The sequence below is a fragment of the Camelus dromedarius genome, chromosome 11 (genome assembly GCF_036321535.1).
Source record: "Camelus dromedarius isolate mCamDro1 chromosome 11, mCamDro1.pat, whole genome shotgun sequence".
In the NCBI taxonomy this organism is placed as follows: domain Eukaryota; kingdom Metazoa; phylum Chordata; class Mammalia; order Artiodactyla; family Camelidae; genus Camelus; species Camelus dromedarius.
In genome coordinates, this window is record NC_087446.1 from 69,604,610 (window position 1) to 69,629,514 (window position 24,905).

Here is a 24,905-nt window from a genome sequence, read left to right on the forward strand (position 1 = left end):
TGGTAGATAGGTATTTACCTTTTTTAAAGAAACTGTAAAAGACTGTTCCAAAATGGTTGTACTATTGTAAATTCCTTGTGGTGTGTATCAGCTCTGCTTGCTCTACTTCCTTACCAGCACTTTGTAAGGTCGGTCTTTCTAATCGTATTCATTCTTGTATGTATGTGTACTAGTATCTCACTGTGGTTTTTAAAAGCATTTCTCTAATGACTAATGGCATCTTTAATCAGCATCTTTTCATATGCTTATTATCCATCTGGATATCTTTACTGAAGTGTGTTTTCTGGTCTCATTCATTCATTCAGGTGTTTGCATTATTATTGAGTTTTGAGACCTCTTTATTCTGGATCAGATACAAAGAGAGACCTTTATCAGATATATGATCTGCAAATAGCTTCTGTCTATGGCTTGTCTTTTCATTTGCTTAGCAGTGTTTAGAACAGCTTTGAAGAGTCTTCATTTTGATAAAGTTCACTCTATCAGTTTCTTTTTAAAATAGATTATACTTTTGGTGTCATAGCAAAGAAATATTTGCCAAACCCAAGGTTATAAAGCTTAAGCCTATGCTTTTTCTCCTAGCTGTTTTGTAGTTTTAGATTTCCTATTAAGATCTATGATCCATTGTGAGTTAATTTTTGTATATTTTGTGAGGTGTGGATCAAAGTTCATTTTTTTTTTTTTTTGCATATCACTCTCTAATTCTTCCAGCACCACTTGTTGAAAAGATCCTTTCTCCACTGCATCCTTTTTGAGAATCAATTGTCTATATAAGTGTTGGTTTAGTTCTGAACATTCTATTCTGCTCCATTATTCTATTTTCCTGTTTTACACCAACACCATACTTTCTGATTACTGTAGTTAAAAAAAAAAAAAAAAGCTGAAAATCAGATAGTGCAAGTCTTCCAACTTTGTTTTTCTTGTTCAAAATTGTTTTGGATATTTGGGATCCTTTGAATTTTTATATGAATTTTAGAATCAGTTTTAAAATTCCTTACATCCTGTTCTGCCAAAATTCCACCCATGTCTTTGGCCATCTCCAAAGCCACATTTTCTGAAGAAGTCTCTCTAGATCCCAGATGAAAGGAATTTCTGTTTCATCTGTGCTCCAATCACATTTGATAATATTTGATTACATTTATTCATATTTGGCTGGATGTACTTGTGTGATCTTTCCTGCCATATAGTAAATCTCTCAAGATTTGGAATCTTGACTTGGTTCCCTCTGTCTGCTGAGAAAACTAGTTCTATGCTTTGCAGGACAGCGCCCTGCAGTAAGAGCTATCTGCAAGACACATCTAGCTCATTGCTTGCATATCGTCAAGGAATCCTGCAGATTTAGAATTGTTTATTGATTGTTGTCTCCAAGACGGCTCAGCCTTTTTTATTTCTATTGCTACTGCTGCAGTTTCAAAGGACAATGGGCTAATTATTTTCCAAATATCAAAACATACTGTAATTGAGTTGTGATGCAAATTATGTGCTGCTGTTTCTTAACAACCTGCTTAGTGTTCACAGGTACCTTCACTCATGGAACTTTTGGGAGAATGTCATATCCTCAGAGATAGCAATGCTGTCTTTGGCGACCTGAGCGGTAGTATCTGAACTCACTCCTGCTGTTTTTCCAGTGCCCCCTGTAGCCCTCCTCCAGCCCTCCATGGGGGGCCTGCAGTTCTGCCCTCGAAAATCCTGTTTCTTCTCAGGAAGAATTCCCTATGAAGCATATTCATGTCCTTCTTGTGGGGACATTCAGTCCAGAGACCTGACAGCAGGGGAAAATGTTTAGACTGCTTTTGGTAGAACGTAAATTCTTCCATACTTGTTAGAAGCAAATCCAATGAGGAAACTGTGTTGGCATCTAACAAATCAGCATAAATGTCTGATGAGGAAGATCAGCTTCCCCATCCCACTCAGGCGTCATGTTGATGTGACACTCACCTTGGCTAACATTTTCTCCTGTGAGCAACGTGAAGTTCAAGACGTTATGAATGGCTTTTTGTTTTTCTTCCTTAGTCTTTCCACATTCACTGTGTCTGGTGAGATTGTATGAATCCTGCTTATTTTCAGCCCAGCACTAAGCTTTTTAAAAGGATCACGTGTTTAAAAGGCTAGTGGACAATTTGTTAGAAGATCAAAATCCTTAGACTTTGGTCCTAGAGTTGAATCTTGGTTACTGGTGAATGAGAATTCCCGTTAAAATTTTAAATTCAGTGATATAAAGTTTTAAAAATAGTTATATATTAGTCAATTTCATTAAACACTATAGCAGTTATTTACATTTAAGCCTGTCTCTGGGGCAATTTTGCAATGATTCCCTCCCTTTATTGATTCCCTCTTTATCAGAATCCTTGAGAGGTCCCTGTCATCATTGTCAGTATCATCATCATCATCACCATCATCATGGAACTGATTCCTCTGGGAGATTCTAGGAAAATAAAGAGCCAGACGGGGTTATGTGAAGGTCAGTGTGTGCATATACAGTAAGAAGAGTTGTCAGACATTAGATTCAAGATACCCTTTCTATTTAGAGAAGTATGTGATCATGAAATCCTGCTGTGCTGAATGAAGGAAGTGATGGGAACAGGGTAGTCAATGGAAAGGAGGAGGAAGTGAGTGAAGCGAGGAGCATAAAGCCTTGGATAGGTGATCAGCACATTGGTGAAAATGAGGGGAGTGTGATGGCAGAATCATGTCCCTCCCCGGCCACAGGGTAGCCACCTGTGACATGTTACTGTACATGGCAAAATGCATGACAGATATTTTAGGACAAATATCTTAGAGGATTTCTGTCTTCTAAATTGTCTATCAGTTAGCATTTTAAACCCATGATACATTATTAAAGATTAGTGCAGGGGAACAAATAAAAAGGATTCATATAATCCACCAGACATACTGAATGCAGAAAGGCTAAGGAAGAAAAACAAAAAGTCATTCATAAGTGCCTTGAACCATAAAGTGCTCATGAGAGGAAATGTTACACAGGTGAGTGTCGCAGCCACATCCATAATGCCTGAATTGGATGGGGCAAGGGGATCCTGAGATGAGACAATAGGGTGAGTAGCCTGGATTGTCCAGGTGGGCCGAATGTATTCACAGGGGTCCTTAAAATGGAGGACATTTCCCAGCTGAGTTTAAATTCAGAGGGAGGTGTAGCCATAGAGCAATGTTCAGAAAGGCTGCTGACCATGAAAATGGAGGAAGTCGTGGGGCACAAGCTAAGGAAGGTGGGTTACCTCTGGAAACTGGAAAAAAAAAAAACAACAACAAGGAAACATTCTCTTCTAGACCCTCTAGAAGGAAGGAAACCTGCTGCTACCTTGAATTTAGCACAGTGAGAACTGTGTTGGATCTCTGACCTCCACAGCCATAAGCTGATAAATCTGTGCTGGTTTAAGCTCTTAAGCTTATGGAAATTTCTTACATTGGTAAAAGGAAAATAACATAGTGAGCCGTAGTTTAACGGATTAAAGGTATAGGATGGGGTGTGGAGAGGATTCTGACATTTAAACCTAAAAAACAACCAGGTGAAATGGGAAGGTGTTTTAAGGAAGACTTACCTGGCAGGGCTGTTAAGCAGACTGGAGCGAGGGGAGCATTGGAGTTAGAGGAATCCATTAAATCTCTACAAGAAAAATAAGGAATAAAATGTAACAGGGCTTCAGTGATAGTGGATGTAGGAATGGAAATGGGCAGAGAGATATAAATATTACTTTGAAATTAGCTACAGGTTTGATGACTGCATGTTGGGGAGACTTAGCCGATGTGTGGACTGAATGTTTGCATCCCCTCAAAATCCGTATGTCGAAACCCCATCTCCCAGGGTGATGGTATTGCGAGGCGGGGCCTTTGGGAGGTGATTTGTAGGATAAAATGAGGTCATGAGAGTAGAGCCCTCATGAATGGGATTAGTGTTCTTATGCAAGCCCCCAGAGTGCTTGCTTCTCTCTGCTCTCTGGGATATGAAGATATTGGGAAGACAGCCATCTTCGAGCTGGCAATCCTCTCAAGGATACATTGACCTTGAAAGTCTCAGCCTCCAAACCATAAGGAATATGCTGGTTGTTTAAGCCACCCGACACGCGGTAATTTGTTACAGCATCCCAGACTGACGAAGACAGTGGAGAATGCCTCTGAGTTTGGCACTGATTGCCTGGAGAATGCTGAAACCCAGGGAAGTGGGCAGCACAGACGTTTACTCATTTAATCCTGCCAACACAGTAGGAGATAGAGTCCACATATTCCTCGCTACTTAAAAGGTAAGGAAAAAGAGGCACAAATAATAACAACGACAACAAAAACAACAATAATTTGTCCAAGATTCACACAGAACCCCCTGGAGGCAGAGTGAGAATTTATACTCAGGCAGGCTGGCCCATGAGCCCCTGCTCATAACTAATAAGTCAGATCACCTTGCTTATGTGGATCAGTTTTTTCAACTTTGATATGAGGATACTGTGTCTAGTAACTTATAATTTCAAAATACATCACTGTAACGGAATCATTAGTCACAGGCCTTACAAACCACAGAAACCTACACATACAAAAATAACTCGTTAGGTCAAGATAACCAATAACGTTTTTAAATATTATACCTGCTGGGCCTTTGCAATAAAATGTCTTTTTATAATTCTGTCTGGCTACAGAATAACTTCATAATCCTGCATGTTGCTGGTGGCTCCCATGTTGGACAGCACGGGCCTAGAGATTTTAAATTACTTGCCCAGACTCACCCAGGAAGCTCGTGGTGGGATCCGAGCTATAGCCTGGGACTTTTACTTCCTATTCAACAAGTCCCTCATGGAAGTTTAGAAGCTTCTCCTTTGGTGCCCAGCTGTCTATCCGTACTTATAACATCTTGTCAGGTATACCATCCTGCTCCTGAACATCAGCCAGAACCCACATCTGCTCTATTTTGTCCAGGTAATACCTTCTAGCAACTTCCATTGCCTTCTTGGCATCAGTTCTTACCTGGAAGGGTAGTGGCTAGAGGTGGAAATGTGTCCACATGACAGGTTTTTCATAAACATAGCAGGAGTGGTCAAGAGAATAAAACGTCAGGAAGATGAGTAGAAGCAGGTCATTTAATATACCAAATGGGTACTTTCAATGTCTGTGTTTCCGAGTCCAGGCTTGTTCTGCTCGTGCGTTACAGGCCAATAAATCAGGAGACCAGGTTTTGGGGCAAGAAATAGCGACTTTAATTTGGAAAGCCAGCTGAGAAATGGTAGAATAATGTCCTGAGGAACCATCACCCCAAGTCAGATTTCAGGCTCTTCTTTTATTAAAAATGGGAAGTGGGAATGCTTGGTTGTTGCAAACTTGGTGTATGAATTCTTTGTTGTTAGAATCCTTTGTTCTTGCAGCTCTTCACCTGGGTCACATCCGTGTAAACCTCCAACAAACAAATGTTATTTTCTATTCTGTAACTTGTTATCTTTATGTGAATAGAAAAGTGTTAATATCCTTCAAAGTCAGAGCCTTGAGAATAGGTTCTCCTGTATATTTCAGGCTCTAGGCAACATTGTTTTACAAAAGGTGCAGAACCAACAAAACAGCCTAGGAAACAGGGCACAGGGTTAAAGTCAAAGGAATAGATCTAGTATGGAGTCAGATTTTTTCTTTCCTATTTCAGTAGTGCCATGGAGAAGGCAGTTTGGGCAGCTTTTCGTAGGGTCCTGGAGGCTTTCTCTCTCAGCCTCTGTGTGCCTCTGTTGAAAACCCTTCATAGCTATCTAGCCTGCTGGAAAACCACTCCGCCTGTTTTGCCCTGAAGATGTGTTCTGTTTATAACTGATCTCTACTTCTTGGAAAACAACTCAATAAAAACTCAGTTGGATTTCCACCAGCCATGGGCAGGGTTGAGGAATAGCACTTTATTATTTTATAAAAAAAAAAATAAAAGAAATCTTAAAATAGCACTGGGCACATAGGAGAGAGTCAATAAATGCTTCCTGGCTAAAATCAAAATTGATGGCTCAGTGATTCCATGGCTGCTGTATTTGCTGAGCTTGCTACTCCTTTGCTCCATTACACATTTTTTTTAACTGAAAAAGAAATACATGCATGTGGTTAAAAAAAATTCAAACAGAGCACAAAAATACACAAGTGAAAGAAGTTTTCCCTCATCTTCTCTTCTTTCAGCCCTCCCTGGAGATGCCACTGTTTACAATCCTTTGTGTGTTTTGCAGATATGCTATGCACATTCCGACCTATGTATGTAAATTCCTTTAAAGTATTACTTATTTTTAACTTAAAGGGATTTAAAACCTCAAGTGTCTTCTGCCCTGGTAATAGAAAAGAACAAATCTGACTCCATATTAGATCTGTTCCTTTGACTGTAACCCTGTGCTCTGTCTCCTAGGCTTCATCTTGCTTGTAAAACAATGTTGCCTAGAGCCTAAAATATACAGGAGAGCCTATTTTGAATGCTCTGACCTTTAAGGATATTTAACACTTTTCCATTCATATAAAGATAACAAGTTACATAATAGAAAATAACGTTTGTTTTGTTGGAGGTTTACAGGGATCTGACCCAGGCAGATAGCTGCAAGAACAAAGGATTCTAACAACAAAGAATTCCTACACCAAGAAGATTGCAACAACCAAGCACGTAGGAAAGGAGCCTGAATTCTGACTTGGGGAGATGGTTTTCCAGGACATTAGTTTGCCATCTAGGTCTACAGAAAGTTGCTACTCCATGCCCCAACACCTGGTCTCCCAACTTACTGGCATGTCCTGCATTAAGGAGAATGAATTTGGACTCAGTAACACTCCTATCTTCCTAGCAAGCTGGGCACTGGAATTGAGGGCAGCTATCCCACACCCAGGGACATACTATGTGCCCTTGATGGTTCCCCGAGGGTGGGGTATGGTTTACCCAGGAAGGATGGGGACTATGCACCAACACTCAGGCAGTATGCTCCTTCTCGGATCTGACCTCGTACCTCCCGCTCCCCGCCAGCACAACACCTGGGACAGTGGAGGTAAGGCAGAGATCTTGCCTGCCTGTGTCCCAGCATGTAAAAGGGGAATATGTACTCTTTCCAAGGTAGTTCTGAGCGACAACACCTGCGGGTGCTTGGTTCCCAGAGCAAAAGGAAACCCAGCTCCACTTGGGAGCAACGGGTTTGATCCCCATTTGGGTTCTGCAGAGGTCTTGGGTGGAGGGCTGGACCAGGGAGGTAAAATATGAGCTGCGGGCCTTAAAGGGTTAGAGAAGTGTGCAAAGGCAGGACTGTTTCCTCCTTCAGGATGCCCCCAGAGTTAAAACTATTTCTCTCCATCTCTGCTACTCTCCTCCACCCTCCAGATCCCTGCCTTCTCTCTGCTCCTCCTGTCCATGTCTCTTCCTCCACTTTTCCCCTTCTCCCGTCCTCCTCCCATCTTCTCCGTCCCTCGCTTCCCCACCTTCTCTCACAGAACTCGGAGAGGATCGCTGGCCCTGCTGCGCATGCGCAGTCGTTGCCAGCTGGAACGAGGGTTGGAAGCTCCAGCTCCGAGCCGGGGATCGGCCCCAAAAGCTGCTCAGCTCTTTCGCCCGGTAGGACATTTGCTCCTGCCCCGGCGCCCCGGCCACAGCTGTCCAGGGCCAGGTGTGCACCTGCCGCCTCTCGCCCCAGCCGGGCTCCCCTGTGTCCGTGGCTGGCGTCCCTTTCCCCTCTCCCACCCGCGAGTCCTCTCCTCCCGGGCTGCCTCTCCTCGGCCGCCAGCCCGTCCCCGCCCCTGGGCGGACTGTGTCCTTGGCGGGCGGTGTCTGCGGACCCGGATGAGTCGGGCGGCTGGGGCTGGGGCTGGCCTCCGAGCGGGGCTACAACCCGCGTCCCCCCCGTCTTTCCCTGCCCCGCGACCCCGGGGCTGCCCTCCTCTCCCTTTCCCTCTCCCTGGGGACCAGCTCAGTGGCGTCTGCGCTGCTCCCCCGGCTGAGTGCCTCCGGCTGTAAACCCCAGCTTCTCCTGGTGGAGTCGGGAAAAGGGAGCGTCAGTGCTGAGCGTGCTTCCGTCTCCTCCCTCAGTGTTTCTGCCCCAGGTAAGTACCTTGAACACTTTCACGTGTTATGATGGCGGTGCTTGATGATGTCACTGTTTTTATAGTGAGAGGGATTACAGTGTTGAAAGCAAGGCTTGGTTCAGTTAAAAATCAGCTGAAGGCATGAGCCTGTGACATCCTCCATCCTTCCCTCTCCCAGGGTGAAACGTGTGACCGTCGATGTTAAAAAAAATAGTTACAGTCCCTAACTAGCCCAATCCAGCTAGGGTGTGTTAACAGGAACAGCACCACCAGAGGCTTTGTAGACTCAGGGACATTGCAGTCCTAAAGAGCTCCTGGCAAAATTTGGTTTGTTTTGGTTTTTTTGTTCTTCTTAAATTGTGGGGCAGACTAGTTGTATAGAGGGAAAAATAATTGTCAAGAAATATTTTTTCATTTAACATCATTATTGTGATATTGTTCACACACCATGAAGTCCACCCACATAAATGCTACAATTCAGCAGCTTTAGCATATTCACAGTGGTGCAACCATTAATATTCCAGAACGTTTTCATCACTTCAGAAAGACCAGTGGAAATGAATGACCTATCCACACCTTCCCAGTGCTGGTTCTAAAGAAGTTTCTTGGCTGTTCCTGACCATAAATTCTCTTGTTACCCATAAAAAATCTGGTATGAAATCTAAAGAGAATTGTATTGAATCTGTCTATCAAAGCAAGAAGAATTAATGTCTTTATGGCATAAATTTCTTCTACCCATGAATATATCTCGGACCCTATATTTTCATATTTCCAGAGCCTGGCCCATGGGAAGTCCTCTTTAATTGTTGGGTTTGTGAATGATGAGATTCTATACATCGTTAGTTGCAACTGAAGCCTTTCACAGAAGAGAAAAGTAAACTCACTGAAGCCAAGTGACTCTCTGATGGTCAGAAAGAGTGACAGCCAGTGCTGGAGTGATCCAGTGGACTTGGTGTTTGTAACCAGAATTCTCCAGCACCTACAGCTAAGGGGATCAGAGTATTCTTTTATTTTATCTAAATGGCGTTGCTTTTATTTTTACTTATTTTTTAAAATTATTTTTTATTGAAGTGTAGTCAATTTAGAATGTTAGTTTCAGATGTACAGCAGAGATTCATTTATAAACATATGCATATGTATCTACATATGTTTTAGATTGTTTTTAGTACAACTCATTACAAGAAATTGAATATAGTTAACTGTGCTATATAGTAGGTCCTTGTCATTTATTTTATATTTATTAATGTGTATCTGTTAATCCCCCTTTTCCTGCCTGCTAACCACAGTTTGCTTTCTATGTCCATGAGTCTATTTCTAGCAGCAACGTATTTGCTAGTAATATATGCTGGTTGGCTGCTTTCAGTTTCAGTAATTCCACCTTATCTGTGGACATTTTCCTTCTGGTGGGCCTGTGTGTGGCTTGCACACGTGATATAAGAGTTGTGTATTTGGGAGAACTCCAGGCCTCATATAGTGCCTGGTACAGAGTGCCCACTGAGCTGATGCTTGAACTGGGAATAAAAACATAGTAAACGTTGGAATTTCCACTATGGTTGAGACTTCCAGGTTTCTATAACCTGTTTAGCCCACCTTAATGTTGGCTGCACCCATACTGGGTAATTTGGTGGAACTTCATGGTATGGTGGTGTAGAGACGGGTCCTTGTATGCTTCTTCTCTTTCCGTTTTCTAAGACTCATTCTCCTGGGCCTTCCAGATACTCCCCCAGAAGTACCCAAGGCTGGCTTGGTGCTGCGCTGAGGCAATATTTGTTAATAAGGCCCTTTCCTCATCTCTTCTGAGCCTCCGTTTCCTTCTCTGCACAATGAAGACTTAGACTAGAAAAGTGCTTTTCAGTTTCTTTTAAGCCATGTTTCCTTTGAGAAACCGAATATACAAATCTCTCCTCCCATTCAACATACAGATTTTGACACATCCTCCAAGGAGTGACATAGCTCTTTGTGGAAAATTGAAGTGATTGTGATTCCAGGTGGCACAGAAAAGACTCTTCAGACATTTATTGCAGGGAGAGGGCAGGAAAGGGGCAGTATATCCCACTTTCTAGTGTGAGCACTGGAACAGGGGCTTGGGTTTAAATACAGTGTCCGACGTGGCCTCTCTCTAATATTTTTTTTTTTGCCTCTCTCTAATCTTGCACAATGTGATAAAACTCTCTCCCTCAGTTTCTTAATGCGCCTAGTTGGGGTGATAATAATTTAAGTCTTTTGTGAAACATTATACACATAAGACATTTGTTTCTTGGTAGAAACAAAACCTGCGAGAGAATCTGGGATTTCTTTAAAAAAAAAAAATCTTGTCCACAGCACTCTGTCTGTGTCTATTTTGAAGTTCCTTGAGGGTGAGTGTTGGGTCTAAAGTCCATCGTGGGACAGGTGGCCCATGGGTCTGTGTGCCGCAGATGGCCCCCTCCTCCCCAGGCCTCTTCCTCTCAGTCCAGGATGAAGTTCCTTAGTGGATTTACACAGAGATCTTGTGGAAATGGCTTTTCATTTTATTGTTTCACGAAGAAGGGCTGCCATCATGATCTCTGTAGTCAGCTTTTGGTGACCTGAAGGCTATGCAATTACGTTTTTCTATTTAATAAAAAGAAAAAAAATTACAAGTACAAAATTAGACCTACGGTGGTGGCAGGGGCTCTTGAAAGTGGGGACCATTAGCTTTGTTAGTTTCAGGTGCAGGGGCCTCTGGCCATGAGGACACATCATCGTGCTCTGAAGTTGGAGGGACCAGTGGGCTCAGTGGGAATATTTACTGAGTGTATCTCATTTGCTGGGCATTGACCTATTTGTACTGTGTGTTCCTTATTTGAGACAGTGAGCTCATTTAACCTCAACAGCCTCTTTAATAAATTAGACTTTTTATTTTGAGATATAATGTAGATTCCCATGTAGTTGTAAGAGATAATATGGAGAGGGCCTACGGACTTTTTGCCCAAGTTTCTTTAAAGGTTCCATCTTGCAAAGTTGGGATACAATTCAGTAATGACTCACTAACCCTTTGAGGTTTGTGTTATTGCCCTCATTCCTATTCATGATTAAACTGGGGTTAAGAGGAGCACACAGGCCTGCCCAGGTCACCCATGGTTAGTGTAGAGTCGGGTGAAACGTGGGCTTGGGATTTCCAGGCAGTACCATCATGATGCTCTGTGGCAGGGAGCAGCATTCACTTTGCTTGTTTATTCATTCATTCAACAAGCATTTATTGAGTAAACTCTGTGGGTCAGATGCTATCATAGGTTTATCTGATTCTTCAGCAGTATGGAGAATCCGGTAATGTTTCCTTCTTTTTTTAATCTGAGAAAATTAGCTCTGAGAGGTTATAAACCCCCCAAAGGAAATATAGCTCATAAATGAGGGATAGTAAATTTGTACAGTTCCTTCTTCTTATGCAGGTGGGACCCTAGGCATTTTACATTTGTAAACTTCCATAATCCAGATATATTCTTGTAAGGCAAGGATTTTTTTTTAATTGAAGTATACTCATGTTTACAATGTTGTGTCAATTGCAAGGTGTTTTTTTTTTCTCTTGAATTTGGAATTCAAAAAATATTTTTTGAGGGGGGTAAATAGGTTTATTTATTTGTTTCATTTTTTTTTAAATGAGGTACTGAGGATTCAACCCAGGACCTCATACATGCTAAGCATGTGCTCTACCACTGAACTGTACCATCCTCCCCAAAGCAAGTTTTCTTATCAAGTATTCTGCAGCTTAGGAGTTCAAATAAATTGGAGTTGAAATCCAGGTCTTTTGATCCTACTGTGTTTCTTTGCATTATATCCTGCTGAGGGTTGTGGAAGCAGTTCCTTTATTCATTCCTTTATTCAGCAGTTTTGAGCACTGACTTTGCATCAGGACCTGGCTAGGTGCTTGGAAACAGAAAACAAGAAATGACCCTTTTCTGCAGAGGGCGGAGGCCTAGACCAAAAGCTGCGTAATGTGATCCGAGCTGCGGTAGCCATGTGCAGACGCTGAGGACAAACTGTACCCCCGGCTTTGCTTGGGCTTCCCCTGCCTTCTGACTGGTACACACCAGGTCACCGCAACCCAGTGAGGCCCGCAGCCCGCAGCACAGTATGTACCTCGGTCTCCTCTTCCCTCTCGTCAGGGCCTGCAACATGAACATCCCTGACTACGTGCAGTGTGCTGAGGACCACCAGACTCTCCCCGTGGTGGTCCAACCCGTGGGGATCATCTCAGAGCAGAATTTCTTTTGCATCTATAAGCGAATCTCCTTGGTGAGGCAGATCATCCCTTGCGGCTCGCAGTGGGCACTCTGTATCCACTAAAGTCACCACTATGCGCCCGAGAATGGGTGGAGCGACTTCGAGACCCACCGCAATGTCGTGGGCCTTGTCACCATTACCGACTGCCTCTTGGCCAAGACCTTCGAGAAGCTCCACGTGCAGAGGAGCTGTATGGCACCACGCTCTATGACTCTCGGCTCTTTGTCTTTGTGCTGCATGGGGAGGTGGCCGAGCAGCCGCGCACCGACGTGGCCTTCAATTTACGAGGACTGCAGGGTGGTGGAGAAGAGGATCGAGGACTTCACTGAGTCTCTCTTCATCATGCTCAAGTCCAAGTGGCTGGACTGTGCATCCGACAAGACTGGGGACAAGATCCTCCTGCTCTACATCCTGTTTGAGAAGGAGGACTTTGTGGGATTGGACACAGAGAGCAGGAAAGTCTACCTGGATGCCCGTACACCCTGGCTGTGAGAAGGGTTGCTTCCCTACATCCAGAAAGGGATCAGCAAGGAGGAGGGCTGTCTTGTAGCCAAGGCGTGAGGGAGGTGAAACCCGCCGGTTTTCAGACGTTTAAAAATGAAACCGCCTTTGTTTCAGAGAAATACTTTTAGGGTTATTATGGACACTTACTCCCGCTTTTCAGCCAATTCCCCTGGTGTGACCCCTGGAGTTGCTGTCCAATAGAGTAGCCAAAGCCACTGATGCTAGGAGAGCTGGGTAGGAGGCTGCTCTGAGCTGAGATGTGCTCTAGGTCAAATGCACATCAGACGCTGAGACTTGTCTAGTAAAAAGAATGTAAACTATCTTGTTTCTTTCTTTATTGATAACATGTCAAAATGATAGTATTTTACATACTGTAGAATAAGTAAGATATGTTCTTAAAATCAGTTTCTAGGTTTTTTTTGGGGGGGTTACATTTTTAAATGTGGCAACTGGGAAACTTTCTTTACAAGGCTGTCATTTCATTCCTGTTGGACAGCATGTCCTGGGACAGTCTCATCCCTTTGCTTATAGATGTCATGCTGAATCCTGAGACGCAGAATGAGGTGCTGGTTGAGCTGTGGGTGGAGCCAGTGTCTCCTGCCTCCCAGGTCCAGCACCTGCACGGCTCAGGAACTCTCTCCCTGCCTGACATACACCATGCCAATTTAGGACAACAGAAACACTGCCAGGGGCTTCCAAATGAGCTCCTTACGCAGGGAAAGGCGTGTCACGGAGCATGGGGCACAGCAGGGAAAGATTCGTCCTCTCTTTGTCCCTGTGATTAGGTCAACGGACCCACTTTGCCTTGGAAGTGCAGACGAGCTTTTCTGGGCTGCCTACCCCCCCATATTCTGCTCTGTTTCCCTGTGTATCTATCGAGATGTCCCTCGGGAAGAAGAAGGTGAGATGCCTTTGCCGAGAGGTGGTCCCCCTTTGCTGGGGAGAGTGTGGGAATCTGTGCCACCCCGACCTACGGCCTCGGGCCTTGAGTCTGGAGAGGGCTCATGGCGGTCCCACAGGTGACGGTCGGAGGGCCTGGCACATGCTGTCAGGCCTGATGTGGAGGAGGATTTCTGCGATTCTCTGTGAGTCTAAAATCAGATTCTACTTTCTGGTTGTTGGTAAGTTGGAGGAGAAGATGCCAGAGAATTGATAAAAAGAAAGTCCAGACCAGTCCTGTGAGTGACAGGCACAGGGGACCCGAGTCCCACCTGCTTGTGGTGCCTGGCGGTCTCTGGATGAATTTTCAATTCCTCCCCGGACATACATCTATATCTTAAGGAAGGGGCGAGGCTTGTCGTGGCCATGACCTGTACTTGTCCTCACAGGGCCCTGTGATCTACACCGCTTTCTCCCCTTCTGCTTCTTGTAGATGAGCTGGCAGATGTAGTGGTCTGGGCAAAGCTGAGGGCACAGATGCCAGCACCGTGCCACTCCCAGGCTGGCTCCATTCCCGTCACCTGTCACCTCCTGCTCAGTCCCCAGGCGTCAGTGAATGTAGGTGCATCGGTGCAACGTAAGCAGGGACCACCTTCTCCCCCTGGACAGAATGGTGGATGAGCAGTGGAAGCCTGGAGCCCTGCCCCAGACCCCTGGCCAGTGCCTCCTCTTTTGTCACAGGAGGCACAGGTGATATGTTTGCTCAGCAACTGCTTGGCTCTGAGTCTGCAGACCCACCAGAGAATGCCAGCTTGTTTTTGCCTTTTGAAGTGTGTCCTTGGGATTTGGCGGAGTAGCTGGTTGTTTGCTTAGCCCATAGTGGTTGACACTGTCACCATTGTTTACCCAGAACCTCGTGTACCAGGCATGGCTCTCGGCATCAATATACAGCAGCGCATTAAACCTCCCTCCTGGTGGGTCTGTCTATTTTGGTACCATAAGGGCTCAGCCAGCATCTGAACGTCAGTGAGATAACGCGGCCAGTGAGCTCGGGTCAAGTACGCTCTCCTCCAGTCACTTTTACTCCATTGTTGCTTTTACTATTCCACAGTCATTACTTTTTTAAACAATGCTTTGGTGCAGGAACAGAACCTTAATCTCTCCTGTTACTCTTGGTGGGAGTGAGTAAAATTATCCAGCTTGAAATGCGACCACATTTTGTAGCTCAAAAGCTGTCTACACGCATCTAGGTGAAGTTTAGGTTTGGGGCGCTGACCACGTTGGGGTCCCCCGGCAGCGCCGCTCGCCTCAGGCCCCTGCCTTCCCTGGAACAATAGGTGAGGGTGGGTCTCACCGTCCCCTCGTCCCTGTCCTCACCAAACTCACCTAAATTCTTGTAATTGCTGTCAGTTATTTTTGTTCTCATGTGTTTCTAATTTTTGCTGTTCCTCTTTTCCTTTTTCTATTTCCCTTTCTATCTTCTACCGCCCTGTGAGCATGTTGTTGCGTCTGAAAAGTGGACTGTGCACACCCTGCATTGGAAATAGCCAGATTGTCCTCCGTGCTGTCCCCATCGCTTTAAAAAGCAAAAACCTTAACAGTTGCCTTGATCCATATATTATCCTAGTCATCTTTTTATTTTCTAGTTTTTTGGAATTTTTGCTTTGTTAGCAAATCACCCACTGGTGTTTGATACCTGTTAAAATCCTTGCTTTGAGGAACCAGTTTGGTCCTCCTTATGTTTGGTGACAAATGCGCCCTTATTAAATTTGTTTGATTGTTTTGAAGAAGTGAGATGCGAATTGATTTAGGCGGCTGCTGAGGGATTTTTTTCATGGAGTATATAAACTTGGAAAGTCAAAATCTGCAGCATCTTCCTTGATTCTGGCTTTCACACAAACGTGCTTGGCACGAGGTTCCGGGCTCTTGCTGTGTGACGTGCGTGACGGAGCTTCCTGGCCGGTGGTCACTTGTGAGAAAGTGGCAGGCTCGGAGATGAGCAGCTGCAGGGGATGCTGTTGGAGGAAGCAGTCACCGGTTTTGTGTTTTTTGTTTTTTGTTTTTGCATTCACTTTCCCCGGGCCATTTACTCTACTTTGCCTTCATAGAGAGGCAGGAGCGGGACTAAACTCCATGCCACTCTTATTTTCCCTTTACGAGGCTGGTTTTTCTCAGTATCAGAACAACATGGCCTTCTACTAAGTAGCTGGCTCACTTGGATCTGGTGGACACAGGGACCGCTAAAGGGGACCGTAGCTTCCTCTCTGCTCCAGCCAGTGGGCATTCAGAGCCGGGTCTGTGGTTTGCCTCAGCAGCCATGCAGTCCTCCCTGCACCAGACTTTACTATTAACCCATGTTGGCAGTAAATAGCTGACTCCGTGTCTGTTGCAGCTGACGTCCACCACTGACGGCCGTGTCGTTAGTTTGCGGTAGTGAGTCTCCAACACCCCATTCAGCCGTGAAGTGACCTTGCATTCTCACCCACACCCTGGTTCATCTCACCCGGGGAAAGGGTTTGGCCACCACCGTCATGCTGGCCATGAGACCTTGTTTCTCCTTTCATGCCCTGGTCCAATTGTGGACACTTCATCCTTCACTGACTTGGTCTCGCTTGAGACAGGCCAGACATTCTGAAAGAGTCCATCACATTCTGGGGGGGAACAGAACAGAAGTAAGAGTAGCAAGAAGGTGTCTAGGCTACCTGGGTTGGCAAATGCAGGCTGGGATCTGTGAAGGCTGGGCTGTGCCTTGGACAAAGGCCTTTCCCGTGGCTCCCGATAGCCCAGGGTTCGGAGTGAGAACAGCCTTGCCTGGGTTCCCCCATCCTCATCTGCTCACTGGCAGGTGTGTCTGCTAACTCGGAACTGCCCCAAAACTCGGGCCCTTCAAATTTCAGACCACAGGAGAACCTTGAGTCCCTTCTCCTGGGCCTCCTTTGTGAGAATCCAGTGCCTTCTGAGGTGACCAGCGGCAGGAGATGCCTCCCCCTCCAGGGAGCTCTCTTCGGAAGACTGTGACGCACTGTACCTTGCTATGAGCTTGTGGAGTTCCATCCGTGGTCCTTGCAGAACCAGACTTGAGACTGGCTTAGCGATAGAAATGAGAGGACTGATTCCAGGGCAGGGCCGGGGGGAGGAACAGGGGAAATTGAAGTGACCTCAAACACCTAGGTGGGTTCTGGGTCTGTTACTAAAATCGGGAGCCTGGGAGGTACCTGCCAGGAATCGAACTCTAGAGTAAATGGTGGACATGAGGCATTTTTAAGATTCCATTTGTCATCCAAGTTAGGACTTCAAAGAGGCACTCGGGTCTATGGCCCCGGGGCTCAGGAGTAGGAGCAGGACCACAGATACACGTTGGGAGTCGTCATTCTTAGCTGGTGTTCACAGCCGTGCAGGTGGATGAGCTCATCTCGAGAGGTGCAGACTGAGGCTGAGGCGGGTCAGGGCTGTGCCTGGGTTGGAGGAAAGCCCAGACCATGCAGCTTTGGTGTGTCAGTCAGTGGCGTTTGGGATTTTCAGAGCAATTTCATTTATCCTTAAGGGTCCTGGGGGTGGGCAGGGCCACCCTGGAAGAAATCTGAAGGGAGGGTTTTGGCCACGCGTGCGGGTCTTGGGATGATGCAGAGGCTGCATGTTCCAGGAGGGGAACCTCCTCGGAAGCTGGAGTCGGAGTGGGGAGTGGGGAGAAGGTAGTCACACTCACCTGTGAGGGAGGGACAGAGGCCTAGGGAGTCTCCACCCTAGCGGACTCTCTTTCCCACGAACAAAAGGCCAGCAGACAGAAGATTTGAGGTGAGAAGGGACGGGCGCTGGGAGAGGAGCCAAAGTGGAGAATGGTGGTTGGACAGTTCTGGAATAGTCTCCCTGCAAAATAGAGTTAAAAAAACCCAGACTCTTAAGAACATTGATAGTGACGTTGGAGGAGATAGTTCTTTTTCTGGCCTCCTAAAGATAAGGCATATATCCGGGGATACACAGAAGAATCGGGCAGTCTGGTCCTGGGGCTTGACCCTTACCAGGGGGACCAATGCAAGTTTAAAGGGGGAGAAGGGCAGCGGAGGGAAACTAGCCAGGCCTCGTGCCAGGTACCAGTCGGCCGCACTACTTGCGTGTTGCATTCACATCCATGTCTCCCAGGTGGGCGTTGGCAGCCCACTTTTGCACATTGGGAAGCCTTCTCAGAGGGGTTAAGGGATTGGTCCGTTTAGCGGCTAGTCAATGCTGTAGCAGGATTCAAGCAGGGCCTTTTCAGACTTCAAGGGCATGTTCTATCTACTAATTCCGGTACCTCCCTGTTGTACCTGGATTGGTGAATTGGGTCAGTTTTGGAGCCTTTCAAAAAAGTACGATTTAAGTGCCTCAGGACTGTTTCACAAAGCTCAGTGTTCTTTAATGGTTCAGAAGCACCGCAGTGATTTTCGCCCCACAGAGGTAAGGTCTTACTCCTTTGACTCTGACGTGGTGGCAAATGACGTACAGGTGCAAAACCAGACTTAGCAGCTTCTGAAGGGAAACTCTCCAGTTCTCCCTTGATAGGCTTTCTTCCACGGGATGTAACCTGCTGCAGCGTAGATCTGAGCTTTCCGTATGGAGTGAGGGTTTGATATCCAAAGTTAGCAAAGAAGGGTCAGATGGAGAAAATCGACGTTAACAATTTATTTTGGGGTTTCATTAGACAAGATGCACTATCGCTTAATGGCCCATATAACGTATGTAATTGAGTACAGAACATTGCATTCCTTACTTTCTAATGAGAGCTGTCTTGCAACGTAAGGTTGTCTGCTTTGGAACTTCAGCTCAGCCATTAGGGCACCTGTCAATGTGTTGGTGTGATTGTATTTACACAGTGCATATAATCTGGGCTTCCTCAGCCCCAAACACTCCAGTGCAGAATCATAGGCTGTAGCCATCACTTAGTTACACAAATACTTCTACAACTATATGATACAAAAAAAAAAAAAAAGAGAGAGAGATAGAGATTGCCTTTATCAAAGTTCCTTTGATTTTAACTGCAAACTGTTGTTGAGCAGCTCTGGTTTCCTTTGGATATGAATATGTACATTTCTTTGCATGTAACTTGGATTTTAGACTAGAACACCAACCTCTTGCTTTCCATGAGCCACAAAAATCATAGCCAAATGACATACGTATTAAACATTTTATTCTTTTCTTCTGAGACAGAATCCTTGAATCTGGGACTTGGGCTGTGATTTTGCTTTTTGCTCTTCCCACCCCTCTTATCGTCCCACTCCTTTTTCCCACGTGGCCTCCAAGAGTTCATGGTCTCAGAGGAGCAGGTGGACAAACACCAGTTGGTCGCCAAGCAGTCCTGCTTTAGAGGGAGCCCAGCCAAGAGCTAAAGGACATCATCAGAGAGGGCTTCCTTGAAGAAATGGGCTCTACATTCAGTTATGAGGACAGAGTAAGAGTCAGCCAGGAGAAGGAATCAAGAGGGTGACTCAGGTTGCAGGAGCAGCCCGAGTAGAGGCCTGGAGGCTTGTGGGGTGGGGACTCGGGGAGAGTGCACTGTGTGGTCCAGGGTGGAGGGTGCCCCTGCTTGGGAGGACACTGGAGTGGGCCTAGGGATGGAGGGCTTAGGAGGAGCTTGGTTTTTTACTAGAATTGACACAGAAGAGGCAGTGAATGGTGTCAGCAGAAATTGACCCTCAGGAGAGGTACTCCTGGTTTTGCTTCTGATGTTCTACAGAAAGAAGGGGTCGGGGTGGGCGAGAGCAGCTCTGCCCGTCCCTTTGAGACCCACCCCTTCATTCATTTATTCATAACACATGCAATTCTGAGTGTCCAGGGGAGAGAGGGTGGACTCACAGTAGTAAGCAAAATGTATTGCTTCTTGAGAGCTTAGCAGTGTCAGAAGTTGTCTTAGCGTAGAATGTTCTAGGAACACAGCAGGGGCACCTATCCCAAAGTGCAGAGTTTCGAGGGAAGGAAGGCTTCCTTGACAAACCGTCAAAATGAGCCTGGAGGCAAGTGGGAATTAGCAGAAGGTCAGGGGGCACCTGAGGTCATTGGGGACCTGGGTACTGAGGTGAGGCTGGGCGAGCAGGGTCGGGGGTGGGGCTAGAACTCTACCAGGGAGCCTCTGAAGGGTTTGAAGTGGGGGTGACTTAATCAAATTTGTGCTTTGGGAAGGCTGTCCTGGCTGTGTGTGTGTGTGTGTGTGTGTGTGTGTGTGTGTGTGAAGCAGGGAAGAGGGGGAAAGTGCCACCAACTGGGAGGGACATTAGAAGACCATTGACCGACTTGGGGGCCACCAGTGGGAGAGGGGCGTCGGGGCTGCTTGGGGACGGCAGGGGCAGTGTGGATGCCGGATTTCCTCATGGGGAGAGCTTATTAACGGGGACCCCCTAGCGGCACCTTGTGGCTGGAAGAAAACGGATGCAACCAGGTGGACTTTTCTCTTCTTCCCTGCATTGTGTGATGATCTTAGCTCAGCCAACATTTGGAAGAGAAGAGCTAAGTTTCAGGGTAGCACAGGACATTGTTGAGCTCGTTCGAGAGAGATATGATAGGATTTAGTCTTGTGTTGAGATCTGCATGTTCACTTAGCTAGAAACGTCCCGTCTTTTGGATTTCCATAGGGGTATTTATTCTTGATAAAGGTTGCTTTCTTGGTGAGAGGGAATTTAATACAGCTGCTGTGTTTCTCAAAAAAAATCTTATCTTTTAAGAAATTTAATATTCAAAAAATAGCAAAATTTAAAAATGATAAAGTAAGGCTTTGGTGTAGTTTCTTTGGTTTCTGAGTTAATGTAGAGTTAGAGCCTTTGCATTACTTAAATAGCACATCCTTGTCAGTATTTAAAGAGCTGTTAGTGAGCGCCCCAGGCCCCACTTCTCAAAGCATCATTAAATCTTGCTCTGAAATAGTGAAGTCATAAATGTCTTGTTGGCAGAAGCCAAATAGTTGGTTTATAATTTGCAGCATAGCATCCTTTATAAAATAATAATAGGTTCAAAATTAAGAAAGTGGAAAATAATTGATTTTTTTAAAGCTGAAACATAATCTTTCTTGTGTTAATGTTGCAACTGGAAATTTCGAAAAGAAAAATCCTACTGTAATATCATCTACGTGGAATACATATATGTCTATCACGTTTGCAATGTAACTGCGCAGTGGTTTTTGAAGTCAGGACCATTCCAGCTGAGTTACTGGCAGTGATGTTTGCTGGTTTTCAATGGAAGACCCTAAATTTGCCTTCTTAGCTTTATTCTTTTCTTTTCTGTTCTCTCTCTCTCTGTTTATTTTTTTTTTTTTTTTTTTTTTTTTTTTTTTTTTTGTAGTGAGAGGGCTCAGTAGTGCTTTGCCAGCATGATTTTGGGGCAATTTGGGGGCAGATATCGTGCACAAGCAGTGAGATATTTCCATGCATTTTATTTTCGGACATCACCATGGAACATGTGGGGGTTTGTGCCTGCAGGCCGGGATGCTGCATGACTCCCTGGTCCATCACCTTTATGTCTTGGAGCTGCTCCAGTCAGTGAATGACTTTCTGTGTCTTGGAGGTAAGGTGATCTGATGCAGATGATCAGATGTGTAATTAAGTATTGTTACTTGAAATAGAAAACCTATCAAAAATGGCTCTAAAATACAGGATGAGGGAGGAGAATTGGCTGAACTGCTTGCATGGGGAATATTCTCAGGTGACTCCCTCATTGTGTCTCCTGTCACTCGCCCCCCAGCCCTGCACGGCAGTCATCGTGAAGCAAGCATGCACTTTCTCAGAAACGCGCTGAATTTCCTTGTGCCTCTGTTTGTTGGCTTTTTTTTTTTTGAAAGCACATCTTGCCCTTTGCTTAAATGCCATCCCTGCCTAGTCACCTCATACACTCATTCTTCTGGAGCTCGTCCATACATAGCTGCTGAATGGATGAACAGAATATAGTATCTCCATGTAGTGGAACATTATTCAGATGTAAAAGTGAATAAAAAAGAAAAAATAAATAAAGGGGAATATGAAAAATGCCACCTGCTCTGGGAAGTCCACACTGACTGCTCAACCCGCCCTTTTCCCTTTGAAACCCAATCACTTATGCTCCTCTCTACTCTTTTTGATAGTACTTACCACCTTCTAATAAACTTTAACACTTTCAAAAAAAAAAAAGAGAGATGCTGATACCACTTCAACCTGGACGAGCCTTGATAACAGCACTTTAAATGAAAGGAACCAGACACAAACGGCCACATATTGTTGAATTCAGTGATCTGTAATGCCCAGAATAGGCACATGCAGAGGCAGAGGGCAGGTGATGGTTGCAAGGGGTTGGGTGGAGGGGGGTTGGGGAGTGATTGCTAGTGGCATGGGTGTTCTTATGGGATGATGAGGTGTTCTGGAAATAGATGGTGGTGAGGGCTGCACAACCGTGAGTGTGCAGAAGACTGCTGAGCGCTGTCTCTGGGAGTGCCTGTGGTTGGGGGCGGCTTTACTTTGTTCTCATCCGTGAAGAGTCATCTTGTGCTGAGGCCATTCTACTCCTGTGAGTGGTGAGGGTCAGAGACTTTGCAGAGTCATGTGTTATTTTCCCACTTGCTGAGTGTAGGCAAAAAATGTTTAAGCCTGAGAAAGTGCTCCATCTGCAGAAACGTCTTTTATTTTTGCATGGTGTAAAATTCTTGAGAGCTTTTTAATAGTTGAGGACAGCCTGTGGGGGGGAAACAGCCCGTGAATCCTGGGTGAGTCCCGGAAGAACTGCGCTTCCCTCCCTGACACGGGTGGGGATTTCACCCCCGTTCAGACATTGAAGGGCCCAGACCCGAGAGCGGAGTTGACAGTCGTGAATATTTACATGTATCCGCTGCTTCATCTTGGATATTAATTTCAAGCTGAGTCAGTATGTGACGGCAGCCTCATCCTACGTCAGGAATCTATAGTATCTGCTCTTTGAGGTGAAGACCTGACAGACTTGATTATTTAACAGTCTCCCTTGAATTGATATGTCAGATTCCTTTGTCAATAATAGAACAGCAGAATTATAGACGTCCTTTATTGCCGATGTGACCTGGAGCAGGTTTAGTCTCTGTGCCTCAGTGGCCTTATCTTCGGTTGGGGAAGATGATAACAGTGCTTCCCTCAGAGGGTCTGGTGAGGGGGGAGTGAGAAGCAGAAAGGGAGGACTTACACGTGATGCTCATGAATGACCGAATTTAGTGCTCCCAGCCTGGTGAGGCCTCAGGGGCAGAGATGGCAGAACAGACTATTCGTAGCCGGAGCTCGATCCGTGATGGCAGCTGTTATGATCAGGATCACCCCTGTGGGTTATCAGGCAGTTTTAAGACTTGGTAATATGAATTCATGAATAATGTTAAAAGATTAGACAACTCAGATCCGGTTTACATAGTTCTCAAGATTTCCTGTGAGAAATGGATATTTTTTTCCCCATCTTAAATCTGAGTTGATTCTCTAAAAAAGTTCTGCATTCCTCCACCTTTTTGAGTTAATTCTCCATTTCTTAAAAAAAAAGTTTTTAAATGGAGTTACTGGTGTCTGAACTGAGGGCCGCATGCATGCTGAGCACATACTCTCTCAAGTGAGGTATAATCTCCCCCCTGATTTTTTTTAAACTTTACTTTCTTTGTATGCAGAGTTTAGTGACCTCTAATTCTTTTTCTGGAGACTTGTCCATGAACCTGTAAATCTATAATTAGTGGACAAAATTTGATTTATTAAAAAAATCAAAGGAACATTCTGCAATCCATTCAAAAGGAAATGCTCATTGACATAAAATGTTTCTCCTTTATGGTGATTTCTAATTTTTGGTCTGCCTTAACTTATTAAAAGTAATCCTCATCATCATAATGACCAAGCTTGCTCTGAGTGGACACTTACCTAAGGCTAAAATGCTTTCCTCATGTTTTAATTCATAGCAGGTGTTTAAGGGTAGGTATCAGTGTCTCCTTTTCTGCAGCTGAGGGGTTGAGAGATGGGGCAGCTTGTCCCAAATCTCACGCAGCTGGCGCTGGCAGGCTCAGGGCTGGAACCCAGGCTGCACAGGATGCATTCTCAATGGCTCCTCTGATCAGCCCCAAGTTGAGTGGTTTCCCGAACTCCTGTGAGTCCATAAATGAACGATTATAGCGATCTCAGCTTCATGAAGCCTTCAAAGGAGAGACACCAGTGAGAATGTTAGACAGAGTGGCATAAATTAAAATTGTACATTTTCACAAATGTTGCTTTCTCAGGCAATGAGTTAAAAACTTTATATTTTTTTATTTTAGTGCTCTGTAAACACTAAAATCAAAACATTAAAAATGATTATAGTGCAAAATTGGAGTGGGCTTTGAAAGTCCAACCATTGCTAATGATGTTGCTTGTTTTTCTCTAGTGGTGCTTATTGACAGAAAAATTTACAAAGACTGAATTAGTTCTATGTAGTCTTAGTATGGAGGAAAGTTTTGTCAGTGAATATTGTAAGTAAAATCTTTACTCTTTTCTTTCCTGATGATGAATATGTAAGTTGTTTTCATGGCTTAAGTACATTTCCTCATTTGTGAAATTTGAGTGATGCCCTTTACCTTGTTTGACTGTGAGAGGTGGACGCCTTGTATATGAAGCACCCAAGAGCTGCTTATAAAAATATGCTGTCACAAGGACAGATAGTTTATAAGGATCAACTCTGAATACTAAAGAGGGTGGCTTGTTTCTGATGCATATTCAATATGCATATTTATGAATATATGAATATGGCTAAAAGTAACAAGGATTCAGGGTTTTGTGTGTGTGTGTGCAGTATGAAGTTTTAATGAAATCTTTATCATTCTAGTGAGACAGGGACTAGTTAAATCACCTTAAGCAGACGGCCTTGAATATTATTTACACAGAATGTGTGTTGTTACAACTCAGAATTCATGTTGCCGTGTAACCATCCACTCAGACATTTAAATTCGTAGGAATCAGACCAGAACCATTAAGTTTAGAAAAATCTATATTGATCACTTTCAGGGAATAAGCTTCTCTCTTTTGTGATTAAAGAAAATTTTGATTTATTTTTCTGCACTCTTAATAGGTTTTAAAATATCAAAACATTGATTTGACATGTCACTTTTTTTAATAGAATAAAGCTCATGCTGTTTTAATGTGCAAATAAATGTTTTTGAATTTCAATACACTTGTATGCTTTCCTGGCTCTTTGAGAAGTATTTTGCAAGATACCTAGATTAATTACTGTTGGAAAAATACAGACGTGAGTTTTATGAATATAGGCCTAGTACAGATCTGTTGGTTTTTGCTACAGTGCAAGACATGAGGCCTAGGAGA

General features: G+C 44.7%; 1 protein-coding gene across 2 annotated transcripts in view; it reads left to right on the forward strand.

Moving 5' to 3' along the window:
* LOC135322438 (uncharacterized) overlaps positions 1-24,905 on the forward strand; it is a 137,025-nt gene that overhangs the window by 17,361 nt on the left and 94,759 nt on the right. For both annotated transcript variants that reach the window (XM_064491207.1, XM_064491208.1), the window contains exons 13-14: positions 4,094-4,253; positions 7,307-8,022. The gene's annotated coding sequence lies outside the window, so the exon portion shown is untranslated. The remainder of the gene's footprint in view (positions 1-4,093; positions 4,254-7,306; positions 8,023-24,905) is intronic.